A 13,335-nucleotide genomic window follows, 5' to 3' on the forward strand; every position below is an offset into this window, starting at 1 on the left:
AGGCAGGTGAAAAGAGCAGGAGGTGATATAGGTGAGTTGTGTGGGCATCTGGTTGAGTTTCTAGCCAGGGAGCCTGGAGAGACCAAGCAGGTGGGGATTATCCCACTGGAGGCCAGTGCCTCGGGGGCCATAGGGGCATGTCAGGTGGGGGCTCCCCCCAGGACACTGGCGGAGTCTCAGAGTCAGAGGGCAAATATGTGCTGGAAGGCAGAGGACGGTGGAAATGAAAATTAACAACTGGAGTCTTGCTTTACTCCACCAACACCATCATTTCCCTGGCCTCTGCATGCACGATCATGGGTCTGCTTTCCTACGTGAGCTTACCGTCACCCATTAAAGAACCATTTTTAGCATGGCCTGTGTGGCAGGAACTATTCTCATACCATTTTAAAACAACCTTATTCTGCCAAGTCTTGTAATTGCTTATTTATGCAAATTATCTTTTTTCTTATCATTGTGAGAATTATTTGTGGGCATCACTAATGTAGTAGATACAGAAAAATTATCTTTATTCATTTGGGGCATCAATCAAGGAAAGAAACACTTTACATAGTTAAAAGGCACTTAGCCGGGTGCGGGATTCATCATAAGTACTTGATAATTGTAAGTTATTTCTGTGATCGCCACCATCACTGCATCACAACACCTAGAAAGGAATCCATTATTTTGTGGTGGGAGATCACGAATCTGTTAAATAAAGCTGGGTTCCGCCAAAACCTCAGCTACTTGCTCAGGGATACTGCATGCAGACACAAAGTGCATAAAGGACTCCCACACACGGAGTCCAAACTGGGTAGAGCATTGACTTATTTATTCACTCCATATTTATTTGATTCTGAGTAGACAGGGGATAGACAATGGGCAAAGCAAGTGTTCTGCTTCTCACAAAGCCTGCACAAGGGAAGAAAGCGAGTAAATAAATGAGGTGCTCAGATGGAGAGAGGACTCCTTCTCCTCCCACCTCTACCTCCCGTTCATTCACTTTAAGTTCGAGTGTTTTTTTTTTTAGAACTTGATGATCATGTGAGGGAGCAGGTGGGAGGGGTTTAGACCATAATCTCCATAATCTAGCCTTTAGATTCACCGTCAAATTAATACACAATCCAAGTGAAAACAGGGAACTGCAAAAGCAAGAACAGCTTCCAGACACATCTCCCAGTGGGCCTTCCTGGGACTTGACCTTCTCCTTTCTTATGTCTCCAACTTATTTATATTCCTCTCTTTTTCCTTTCTGTTCTGTTTCTTTATTATCCATCCTGTGAACTTGCCAAAACATCTATGAACGTGCTTTACCCCTGCTGTTTGGGGAAGGGCTGAGCAGGGCAACTTGTCCCTCCCTGAGGCTGCTCATGACCTTTGGCATGACCTTGGTCGGGGAGTGTCCCTTGCCATCTTCTCAGAGAGGTCTCCACCAGTGTTCTGTGCCCTCCTTCCACTGCTCTTTTACTCTCATCCAACCTGATACTGCTGTAGCAAGACCCTGCCGGGGGCTCTCAGCCAGGCTGGGATTCCTCCATCTAGTAGGAAATGTCCTCGGCCTCCCCCACCCATCTCTGCAGCTTCCCACCCTGAGAAATTGAAGGATGTCAGTGAATTCTGGGTGTGATGCCTCCTTCTTTCATGTTGTCAGCCCTGAGCTCTCACGATGGAGAAACTAGGCAGCGCTACCACTTTGTAATAGTCATTTGACCCCAGAATGCAGCACATCAGTTAAAGCCACGGCTGCTAAATTATTTTTCTCTGACAGTCTGCTAACCACTCCGACTGGATGATGAAGGGCGCAGAGCGGCGTGAGGGTTGCGGGCCATTCATCACACCATGGCATGCCGCCATTCAGGGGGGCTCGTTATCCTCCCTCTCAGCCCCCTTGAGATGTGCACCCCTCAACTGGGTGGGGGCCAGCTATGACCATGGGTCTCAGGACAGGGAATCACAAGCAGTTTGAATTAAAACCTTGTCCCAATGGAGTCTGGATTCAGGGGGAAAAAAAACAAAAGAAAAGATTTGAAGAATCACTGTAAATGCTGCCTAAACCCCGCCACCCCAGGAACTCTGCCTGTGCATCTGCCTGTCTGCACATCGTGAACTCCTCGTCAATAGTGCATGGAATCTCCATCTATAGGTCATAGAACCATCTGTTCACCATGAACCCCCATCTATAGAGCATGGACCATCCACGTTCATCTTGCTTCCTGCTCAGCCAGATCCCTGATCCCAGGGGCAGCATGACTATGGGAGCATGACTCTTACTTTAAGTCCCTAGAGGTATGGCCCTTCATGATCTGTATACAACTTCTCTCCTAATAGCAGCCATGGGTGGAGCTAACCAAACATCTTCTCAAATCTGTACCTATGCTCTCAGAAAAATGCAGGCTTGGCCTCCATTGAGCAAGGACACCTCCACTAAAGTCAGCTTTAGGAGCATGGTTGGAAGAATGCAATTTCTGCAACTTGGGTATTAAAAAACATCAGTATTTAGTATTCTTTGCCCAAATATCCAGGCTTTGCTACACACAGGCAGTCAGACTGGCAGGACAACAAACCAAAGTGTGTTTCAATGATCCACATGTCACTTCTATAGCTGCCAATAGATGCTGGGTCTGTTTAATGCTTTAACCAATGGCTGGGACTTACCAACAAAGCTTCAAAGCTGTCCTAGTAAGAATTCTCCTCTGTAAGTGATAGTCTGTGAAGAGTGTTTCATGTGTGACAGCTCATTAGGAATAGCTAGAGTAGCATGTTTAAGATGCTGCTGGAAGAAATGTAGTAGGTTCTCCAGTGAGATCAGCAGTATGCATTCCAGAAAGTGCATCCTGGTTGGAGAGTCCTCCTGATTCCTAGTAGGAGAACTGCTCTGCCTGGGACTTGTACACCTTTAGAATATTGTGAGCTGTTCTCAGCCTCCACCTGGGGTAGTCCCACCAAAGAGCAGGTCACGGTCTTGCTTCCCAGCAAGAACAATTGTAAGGCAGCAACACCTGTGCCAACTTACCTCCAAAGCCTCCAAAGCCTGTGTACTGCATCTGTGGGCATAATATTATTCATTGTGGTCATAATCCAGACCTGTTTGCAGTCGGGATTCTGAAACAATAAGTTCCAAAGCATGATATTCTCAATGAAGGTTTAAATCACAAGTGTGATTTTTCTATAATTGAATCCTCACCCTTTCCTGTACCTGGAGGTGTGTTGTAGAACCTGGGTAGCCTCATACTCTCAATTTCTTGAGATCCGACTCTTGGCGAGAGTGGATAAGCCAAGTGTCCATTAAATTCTTTAAAGCATGGGGAAGACTTCAATGTTCAAGGTTTACTATGCTGATAGAGTGTGCAGGCCAGGGACTCCATAAATATCTGTTGATAACTGCAGTGCCCACCAGGAGATGGCTGGGAGGCTCTATCCAAATCCTTCATGTTTTCTTTATCTGCAACTAGTACAGTATTCCTCTGGGCTAACCAGATACTTGGAAGTAAGAACGAGACCCCGTGAGAATATAAATACACATGACCTTGGAAGCATAGTCATAAAAAATGATAAAATCACAAAACCTATTCTCTCTTCGGTCTTCACTTCCCACACCTAGCATGGAAAGAGTTGAATTCTTAAAAGCATAAATTCAGCAATAAAAGCCTATTTTTTCAGTATTTCCTTTCCATGAAAACTTGTTAGAAAAGAGAACAAAGGATACTATAGTAATACTATTTTTAAAAAAAAGTTAAAATCATCCTGGCACATAGTAACTCTAAAAAAAAAACAGTTTATTGGGTTAGTTGTAGACTTCTCATTCATCATCAATTAATTATTTCTTTTTTTTAATTTTTTTTTATTTCTATGGCAAGCTCATTGGTGTTGATATGCCTGCAAAGAAAAGAGTTAGTCAAAGCAACTAAAATACACCTTTCCCTTGGAGTAAGAGAGGGGACACCTTTGAAGCTAACTCATATAGATTGGCTGCTCGAATGGAGTCCTTTAAGGTCATTTTAGGGAAATTTATCCTTGTGGCTTCAGTTCTAGCTAAGTCTTCCATTGCACCACATGCTTGCTCAGTTCCTTATTCTTATTCTACATCCTGCTCTTGGCAGCTATTAATATTAAATGGGGGGAAACAAAACATGAGAATACACAAAATAATTGAAAAGAACCACTTTTTAAGTTTTGAGCATTTTATAGCACATTTTGATCAGACTATTGTACATGGTCCCATTTCATGAAGTGTGTTCCTAGAATTATCAGTGGACCCGGGGACAAAGTCTGTGGCCACTTTAGCAACAGCTGCTCTACAGGACACAGATAAGCTGTCTGCACCATGTCTCTGTCCTGCTCCTAAATGCCCAGGTGACCCCCAGCTGCCTTTGACCACTTCGCAGATTGTTTTTCTAGTCTCATTCCCTCCATGCTAATTCATCTTCTTTGAAAAGAAAGCAGCGTTCTTACTTTTGTAAAGCAGAACTATTCATTAATATCACCATAACAAATAAGCAATGGAAAGGTCCCCAAAGTTTAAATAGGCTTAAATTAAAAGTGAATAGGTGTGGAAATTACATTTGCCTAGCTTTGAAATAGCTTACTGCCCCCTGTGCCTGAGCTGGTTTATCTGAAAACAGATATGCTTCTCTAGAGACAAGACATCCACCCACATGGGGTCCTCCTCACTAGGCTAGGGATGAGGGTCCCCTCACACTTCCTCGAAGCTCCAAGAAGAGACAGGAAGTGCTGACTCAGCCATTGGCCAAGTGTCAGCCTGAGACCCATTCCAGAATGCCATCTGAGCTGATGATACCCAGTGCAATGCAGCTCTCCAAGCAGAAAGGAATGATCCCGAATTCCCGATGATCTTCTCAAAAAGGTCGGATTTCTTTACACCGTGGCAAAAGCATACATTCTAGTTTTTAGGCAGCTGTAGTTTGACATTGTTATAGCTTTTCTTAGCTCTGACTTCCTAATGTCTCCCTGAAGCTCTGGGAGCAGGTCAGAACTCAAGGCATCCTAGGACCCACCAGAACAACAGACCGTAATATGAACTCCACCTCAGGAGAGCATCTGTCCACAGAGAAACCCAAGCAAAACAGGCTTTGGCCTCCTGCTGAATCTCTAAACTTACCAGCCAACCTGGGGTCTCAGGAAATTTTTTTTCTGAGCTCTACGGGGGTTACCCGATGATGAGAGGCAACAAGCAGCAGGTAGCAATGCCTCGTCTCCCTTGCCTTTCCCACTACTTAAAGACTTGAACCCTGACCACTCTCCTTAAAAAGTTGGAAGGCATCAGGAATCAAAAGTACCTCCTCCCGTGGAACTGGCCTGGGCACAGCCTCAAAGATGGAGCTGGTTCCAATAAAGTTAGAGTTTAAAAGATACCTGAGCCACTGACTTTAGAGGATGTGATCATCAGCCCTAGAGTGGGGAGCTATCCCTCACCCATGAAGGATTTCCATCTAATTTTGTGGAGAAAGAAATAAAGAAAAAGGCACTCAAAGTTTACTTTCATTATATGTATTGTTGAAATTGAGCAATTTGTGTGGGCCTTGTGCAAGTATATCTGCTAATCACTCACCTTGAGATAGCAGCACATACAAGTGCTTAAATGCCACCATTCGAGTCAGAGAAAATCAGTTTTTTACGCCGACTGCCAACTCTATGCTTCAGTCAACCCCATATTAAGCATCTCTCAATGTCCCATCCCTTGGCTAACCCATCTTTTAATATCCCCCTTCCCAAAGCAACCAAGATGATGAGATCTGATACAACGTAATCATCTTTGCTGTCTGAACTTCATCCCTACCTTTCATACCACCTAGTGTCAGGAAGTAAGTGTTTTAGTCAGCTTTTCATTGCTGTGATCAAAAGACCTGACAAGAAAAACATAGAGGAGGGAAAGTTTGTTTCTGCTCATAGTTGCAGAGTTCAGTCCATGATCGGCCAACTCCATAGGTCTGGGCCCAAGATGAGGCAGAACATCAAGGCAGAAGGGGTGGTGGTGGAGAAGAGTGTCTCAGAACATGATGGCCAGGAAGCAGAGAGAGTCTGTTCATCAGGGACAAAATATAAACCCCAAAGCCATGCCTCCAGTGACCCACCTCCTGCAGCCACTCCCTATCTGCCTACAGTTGTTGTCTAGTTAATCTATACCAGTGGATTAATCCACTGATTAGGCTACACCTCACCCCTCTTATAATCTAATCATTTCACTTCTAAAAATTCTTGCACTCTCTCACACATGACTTTTGGAGGGATACCTCATAACTAAACAATAACTGAAAGAGAGTAGATAATGTCGCAGATTGTTAAATAATGATTTGCATAATTCATGATTTGCATAAGTATGAATGTATGAGCCCCTGGCTTGGACCCAGCCCACACAAACATCGGGCAGATTCTTTGTCAGAAAGTGTGCATTTCAGTGACCTATCATGGAAGAAAGGACACTACCTGCATTGGTGGCCTGACAGCTCATCCATTCAGCATTTTCTAAAAGAAAGGAAAGCCGATTTCTCTAACCCACAGAATGGAGCCTCCTGGGCGAAGGGGTGTGAGGCTTGCAGGGCTATACCCATGAGTAAATGTGCCACCCTCTATGCTGCACTCCTCTCCCAGAAGCTCAGGCTGCCTGGTCAGCCTTGAGTACCCACAATCAGTTCACTCTCTGAATTAGTCACCAACCAAGGAGGAACAGTTCCTTGGCTGCCTTTTTATAGATTAAAAAATAGTCTTTGTTTAGCTGTGAAAATGCCTTTCACGGCCACTCAGCCTTGGGAAGGGAGGGAATCGTTCTGCCCACAGAGAGCAGTCACTGGCGTGTGCAATGTCAGAAAAACCCGCGCAGCCAGGTGAATCCAGGGAAGGTGGACTGGTGGCACCTTGGCCTTGGCACTGGCTTTGTGCCCACCCCTGCCTCTCTCTGAGGTGTGGGGGTGTGGCCCTGGGAACAGGTGTTTGAACTGGGTACTGTGAATTTGGATCTGTGAAGGGAAATATTAGCAATGTAAACTGTGCTCATAAAGACCCTAGGAGAAGGAACCAGAGCCTTGGCTTTCACCACGTGGGACGAATGTGAATTCCACATTCTTTCTGAGCATTCCTCATGTGCTGGGGCAACGAGAATGTGCCTTTCCTATTAGACAACATGATGGATTTCCATCTACAACCCGGTACACCTTAGAAAGAAGAGAACCTGTGGCCAGTTCCTGCCAGGGCTTGTCTTATCTCCTTGCCCAGCTATTACCATCCCCTTTGGGTAGAAACTAGTTGTTACAAATTTGTTTTCATAAATAAATCTCATGGAGGCTGATCACGAGAGTTTCTTATTTCAAAGCAGGTTGAGGGTTCAGAAATTAATTTGTTTAGAAGCTGTCTGTTTACCGCTATGAACCCTTATTTATCCTGACATTCACTGTTTTGTTATTTCACATGTGCATACGATCATCAAGGGCTTGAAGCAGGGCAGGACCTGGAAGGGAGTTCCTGACAATAAAGCCAGAAATCAATTATTAGAGATGATGTCAAATTTCTCTTGCTGAAATGATCTTAGTGTATAACTTGAGTAAAGGATTGAATAGAAACTAGTTATGTAGGAACTCAGCCCTTCTGTCCCAGAAAATGCTCAATAATTCTATAACTCCCTTAGGAGGAGAAAGAGGAAATTCTTTCTGAATTTTAAAATTGACTGAATTCACTGAGGTGAATTCCCATTTCTTGAATTGGGTTGCTCTGTAGATACTTGGTGTGAGAAAAGTGTAGGGAAGGGAGACAGAAGAGACTCAGGGTGCTTTATCTGGAATCAAGATATCATCCTGAGAAGGGGCTTCTCCTCCAGGTTGGGGCCACCTTTGTTCCTCCAAAAACAAACATTGAAACCCCAAGTCCTCTCACTGTCCTTCTGGGCCAGATAAGTACCCTGGCATGCTCAGCAAGCTGGGACAAGCTGGACCTCCCACAGACGAGACCTCCTGGTTCCAGTAACCAGGCATCCTTATGGTTTCTGTGGAGTTCTGTCATTTCCACCTACACACCCTGGACTGGCTCTTCTCTGAGCTCAGCTCTAAGATGGAGCTCTGGGCCTACCCTCTAGCAGCCGGGTTCCCAGGATGTCCTTGCAGCCTGGGAAAGCTCTCTGCTTCTCTGCAGTTGTGCTCTCCCCTCCTCTGCAAACGCTTGACACCATTTGAAGTAGGCATTGTTTGGTTTTCCTTCTTTCAGCACCTCCACCTCTTGTGGCCACAAATACCCTCTTGTGACCCACAGAGGAGGGCAGGGTGGCCTGTTACAGAAGGAAAACACCCTCCTGCAGATCCAGCCATCCCTGAACATTGCCAGCCTTTCTTCTTGTCCTGTTTTCTCAGAAGAGGAACTGACATCCAGAACAATAGTACAGACCACTGTTACTACACATGAAAAAAAATATTAGAAAACCCCTCTTTAATTAGGTATTGAAGGCTTTTCAGACACTTAAGACATATCTATACACATATATATACACAACATTTAATATGCTTTTATGTGTGCAAAAGATGCATTATACAAGTTACATACAATGCATACTATGTTTATATGACATACATTTATACAACCTATATACAATGTACCCTGAACATTTACACAATAGCTTCTACCACTTTTCTTTCTATTGAAACATAATTGGTGAAATTTAAGGAAAAAGATTCTACAAATATGTATTTCAATCCATATAATCCCAACACTATGTTTGGAATTTTCAAATGTAATTAATATAACTATTCGTTAGTTAAGTAGAGTTTAAGGCCAAACTTCACGGATCATCTCATCATTTTAGAATTACAATCAAATACAGTGGTGATGGCAACATTAGTAGCTAATATTTTGGGGTCACTTCCTCTGTGTTGCCTTTTATTCTAAGGACTTTACGTGTAACAGCACTTTCAATCCTCAAATAAAACCTGTGAGGTAGACACAAATGATGTTCCCATTTTTCAGATGAGGGCATTGGGGCACAGAAAAGCTATGCCTCTTGCTCACAGTCTAGCTGCCATGCATTAGCACTGGGAGAATAATTACAAATAGGTCAGGTTAGGACTGGAGCAGTGAACTTGTCCTCGGGATGCCAACCCGCCATATTCTCCCAGCCTCCAATGGCTTCATAGGCTTATGAAGGGATGAAACATTTAGTTTAAAGAGCAGCTTGTGACTTGGTATGAATGACCCCAAAAGTGTTTGTTATTACTTCCAAACTTGGAGATGTCACTGTGGACTAACAAAAAGGAGTTGATTGAATGCAGAGGCTGACTATGTGAAGGGGGAAGGTGGGAAGGTGGGGTGCGGACACACAACTCGGTCTCATGTAGGCAGGGGACCCCTGACTATGTGGAAGCCTTGTATAAGTGCTTGAGAGGGAAGCCTGGAGGGTCAAGGCCACTTGACCACCCCTGGATTCAGATCCTATCACGCATCCTCGATGCAGCTCTCTGGCTCTGGCAGATGCCTCCATGGGGAAGGGAGCTGGAGGGAGCCCACCTATAGCTCCCCCCAGGGAAGATCGCTCTTGCCAGCAGGAAGCCTGCAACCTCACTGGCATAGACAGGCTTTGTTGGCGTGGCCTGTCCCTCCTTCCTTTGGGATTCATCGTTACATTGAAAAGGAGAGAGACAGCAGAAAGGAGATGGCAGTGGGAGAATGCCAGCATTTAAATGAGCCAGAGAAAGAAAAGAAGAATACCTCAGAGACAGAGGAAAGAGTCCCCAGGCACGGGGAGCCAAGGGGACACAAGGACGAGGACAAAAGCACACATAGGGGACTGCCAAGGTTGCCTTTGCCTCCTCAACCCCAGAGGACACCCAGGGAAGAGCCCCGCTCCCTGGAGACTTCTCTCATTCACCAGTTGCAGCCAAGCCTCCTGCTGTGCTTCGTCTCTGCAGCCCCAGCCCAGTGAGTTGCTGGGCTGTTTTCATTTGCACCCTGTCTCTGTGCTGTCACACTTGCCCCTAGCTCAGTTTATGCTTTTTGTTGAGAAAGCCCTCAGGACCAAGCAAGAGCTCTGGACACACCAGGGGCCTGAGGTCACATGGTGATGGCAGAGGCCACATTAAGTCCAAAAGTCAGCATCTGGAATCAGGACCCCACCCTTGGGCTTCGTATCCTAAACTTCTGCTCATCTTTGTGTGGGCTCAGGCTCCCTGGGAGACCAATGACAGAGTGGGGCATGTAGGAGGTTCGCTGGGGTTGAAGGAAGTGAGGGAAGGGAAGCAGAATTCTGCAGGGAAGTTCCTCAGACCCATGGAGAGAAGAGGGGAAGGAGCACAATTGGGCTGAGACACCACGTGCACCAGACAGGTTCTGGGCCAACCCCACAGGGAGCTCCAGCACAAGCACTGACCTGACCACTCCAGGTGTTCCTGGACTTGGCCATTGCCTTCAACAGCCCAGGAAGGACAGCAGCTTGAGCACCTGCAGATGAAAAGGTGATACCCAGGATATGGACCCCTGACCACTCACCTGCAGATTGCAGCCTTCAGGCCAGCAGCCCCGACTGGCTATCTAGAAAAACCCAGACTCCTGGGACCCCATCCTGAATCAGCATTTGATAAAAGCAGGCAATAAAGTTTTCTTTATAAATGTCAAAGATTATTTTCAGGAAGCTTAAAGTGATGGATGAATGTTCTTCCCCATGAAAAACAATTTGGTAGCCACTCCCATCCCATCTCCTGATAACACAGTGTACCCCCACACTTGCCAGGACCGGATGGGCACCATCATGCCAGTGCCCTTGGCTCATTTCTTCTCTGTCTTCTTTCACATTCACTTTTCAACTACCCTGGATTCTCTTGGCTAGCAATCCTGTATATCCTAAGGCTATACTTAATGTCTTACATACCTCTGACCCCAGGGGAGTAATTTTTATATGTGCATTCTGTTGGCAAATTTTTATGTAATGTTTATTATGTGCCAATTTTGGTAAACATTTAGATAATGCCCTATTATGTGCCAGAACTGACTGAAGTGTCCACAGACTTGCCAAGGGTCACATAGCTAATGAGCACCGAGAGTTGAGCTTAGAAACTCAGCCCCTGGACCCCTGCCATCTATGCCTTCCAACTCTCTTCTAAGACAGTGATACATTACACAGCTGTTCGTCCTCGGGAGAAGCTTAGTATGGCCTCCTGAGCCAAATACCTGCATCCACACACTTGCTGTGATACCTATGTCCCTTCCACCCTTGGATCCTTGATTCCTTGCCTATAAAAGCTCTCCATTGACAGAAGAGCCAGGAGATTCAAGTGGGTTAACACAGGGCTTAGAATAGCATTTAGCACACTGCAGACCCTATGGAGGCATCTCTCATTCTCATTCCAGGAAAACCAGCTCTGGAAACATGACATCTATGAGCAGATGTGCCTTTTTGGAGAAAGGAAAGGGAGACATAGTCCAAGAAAAACTTGCATGAGCTCTCCTAATGTAGGGAGAGAGCAGCTTCTAAAATGCTGAGGGGCAGCAGAGGGCTGGCTGGGGAGGTGAAGATCTGGGGTCTTGACAGCTTTTGGCCACTCCTAAGAGGGCCCCTGGCTCCCTGGGCCTTAGTTGCCTTGTCTTGGAAGTAAAGGACAGTGATTGAATGCTTACTTTCAGCTCTCACGTTCTGAGAACATAAAACCTCATATGAGATGCCATCTGTCAGTGTGATGTATACAGTATGGGAGAAATACGCTGGCGGCCACTTATCTGATAGCATTTAAAGAGCAACAAACAAACACATCACCATGTTGACATGCAATCTGCATCATCTTGCCCAAAATCAAAACTTGTATTTTCTCACTCCAGTGGTGCTTTCTATTAAAATCTAGTTTTCTAAATCAGAGGAAAGACTGAGGACACAAAGCAGGTGGGAGAAGGCAGAGACAATGCTCTTGCTCTCACCTGATGGTTGTGTGGACTCTGGCTGGCTTAAGGGGAACCCGCTGCCCCCTGTACAGCATGCAGAAATGGGGATAAAGGTGAAACTTCTGAGGATCTTTCACCTCTAACAGTCTCATTCTCCTGCCTCTAGCATCTTAGCACTGGAAAACTCTTTGTCAGGGTTGGCGGCCAGCTTGCTGTCCATTCTGTTGAAATGTGTTGCATCTAGAAGTGTTTCCTGTCTCAAAAGTGTTGAAGTGTTTCCTCAAACGGCCTCCCACCATGCTCCCAGAACATTCTGAAGTGCAAGGACTCAACCACATTCAGATCCAGTGTATGCCTCTTATTATCAATTCCTGTTTTGTATGTTGATTTTGTTAGTAAAATGCACTGGCTACCTGGGTTCAGCCAGGTTTGGAGGGATGCCTAACTGCACAGTAATGTGTGAGCCTTTGATGACACAAGTTCATTGTTCCCAGATCTCAGTCTGTCCCCCTTCACCTCACGTACTTGTCACTCCCTCATCTGAACATCTCAGAGTCTAATGATGCATGGAGGGTAATAAAGTGGAACGATAGTTTGTAACAATAGCACCACAATTAAATGTTTTTAAAAATGTGTTTTCCTAAATTAATGCACTCAGTGGAATTGTGAATGCATTCAAGTATTCAAAATTAAAGGCATACAGACACTAAGCATGGCATGAGAGAGGTTTTAAAAAAATACAGGAATGTTTCTTCTGATCATGATCATAATAAATACAATGATAATACATTATGTATTTACATAATAAATACAATGATGCCTTCCTTGTAGGTGTCTCCATTTTGTCTTAACCACGTTTCATTTGTGACTGAAATATCCACAGATCCCAAACCTGGAATGAACCACACGAGACACTGGCTGCAAAAAGCAGGAGGCGTTTATTCTCACACAGGCGCCTGCGGGTGCACAGCAAAACCTCAGCCGGAGCTTCGGTGAACTGGCACACCGGGCTTTGGGGTATAGATCTTTTATAGGGAACAGGTGGGTTAGGTCTTAGCTTAGCACAGCAACAGCCTTCCTATTGGTCCCTCTGAATTCAGCAGTTGAGTCACCTAGGGGGGTAAACTTGTTTTCCCACTTTAGTCCTCAGAAAAACCATAAAATTGCATCCTGTCCTTTTAGTTCCTGTTTTTACCCTGTTTGCTCAAGTTTGGCCCTTCCGGGGTTATCTATATGGAACATCTTGTGGTAACATTGTGCGAGACTTGAAGTGCTACGTGCAGCTGGTGGGGTTTTGACATGGGGGTTGGGTAAGGGAACATCTTGCAGCTTCAGGGCACAGGGGTTAGTTTTCCTAATGTTGGGCCTGGGGCCCTGGGGTCCTTCATTCCCCCCTTTTTTTATATCATGGATATAATCTTATATCCATTGACCCATCTGCTCGGATTCCAGCATTATTTCAGCTGACGGCTCAGCATACTGGTTGGGGGTTGG

The 13,335-nt window shown here is 45.3% G+C and overlaps 1 protein-coding gene across 1 annotated transcript in view; it reads left to right on the plus strand.

The window, feature by feature from the left end:
* Adarb2 (adenosine deaminase RNA specific B2 (inactive)) overlaps positions 1–13,335 on the plus strand; it is a 489,843-nt gene that overhangs the window by 335,498 nt on the left and 141,010 nt on the right. The gene's annotated exons all lie outside the window — the stretch shown is intronic.

This window comes from Marmota monax, unplaced genomic scaffold (genome assembly GCF_021218885.2).
Source record: "Marmota monax isolate L192 unplaced genomic scaffold, Marmota_monax_Labrador192_F-V1.1 WCK01_AAM20220418_F8-fsc00071, whole genome shotgun sequence".
Lineage (NCBI taxonomy): Eukaryota > Metazoa > Chordata > Mammalia > Rodentia > Sciuridae > Marmota > Marmota monax.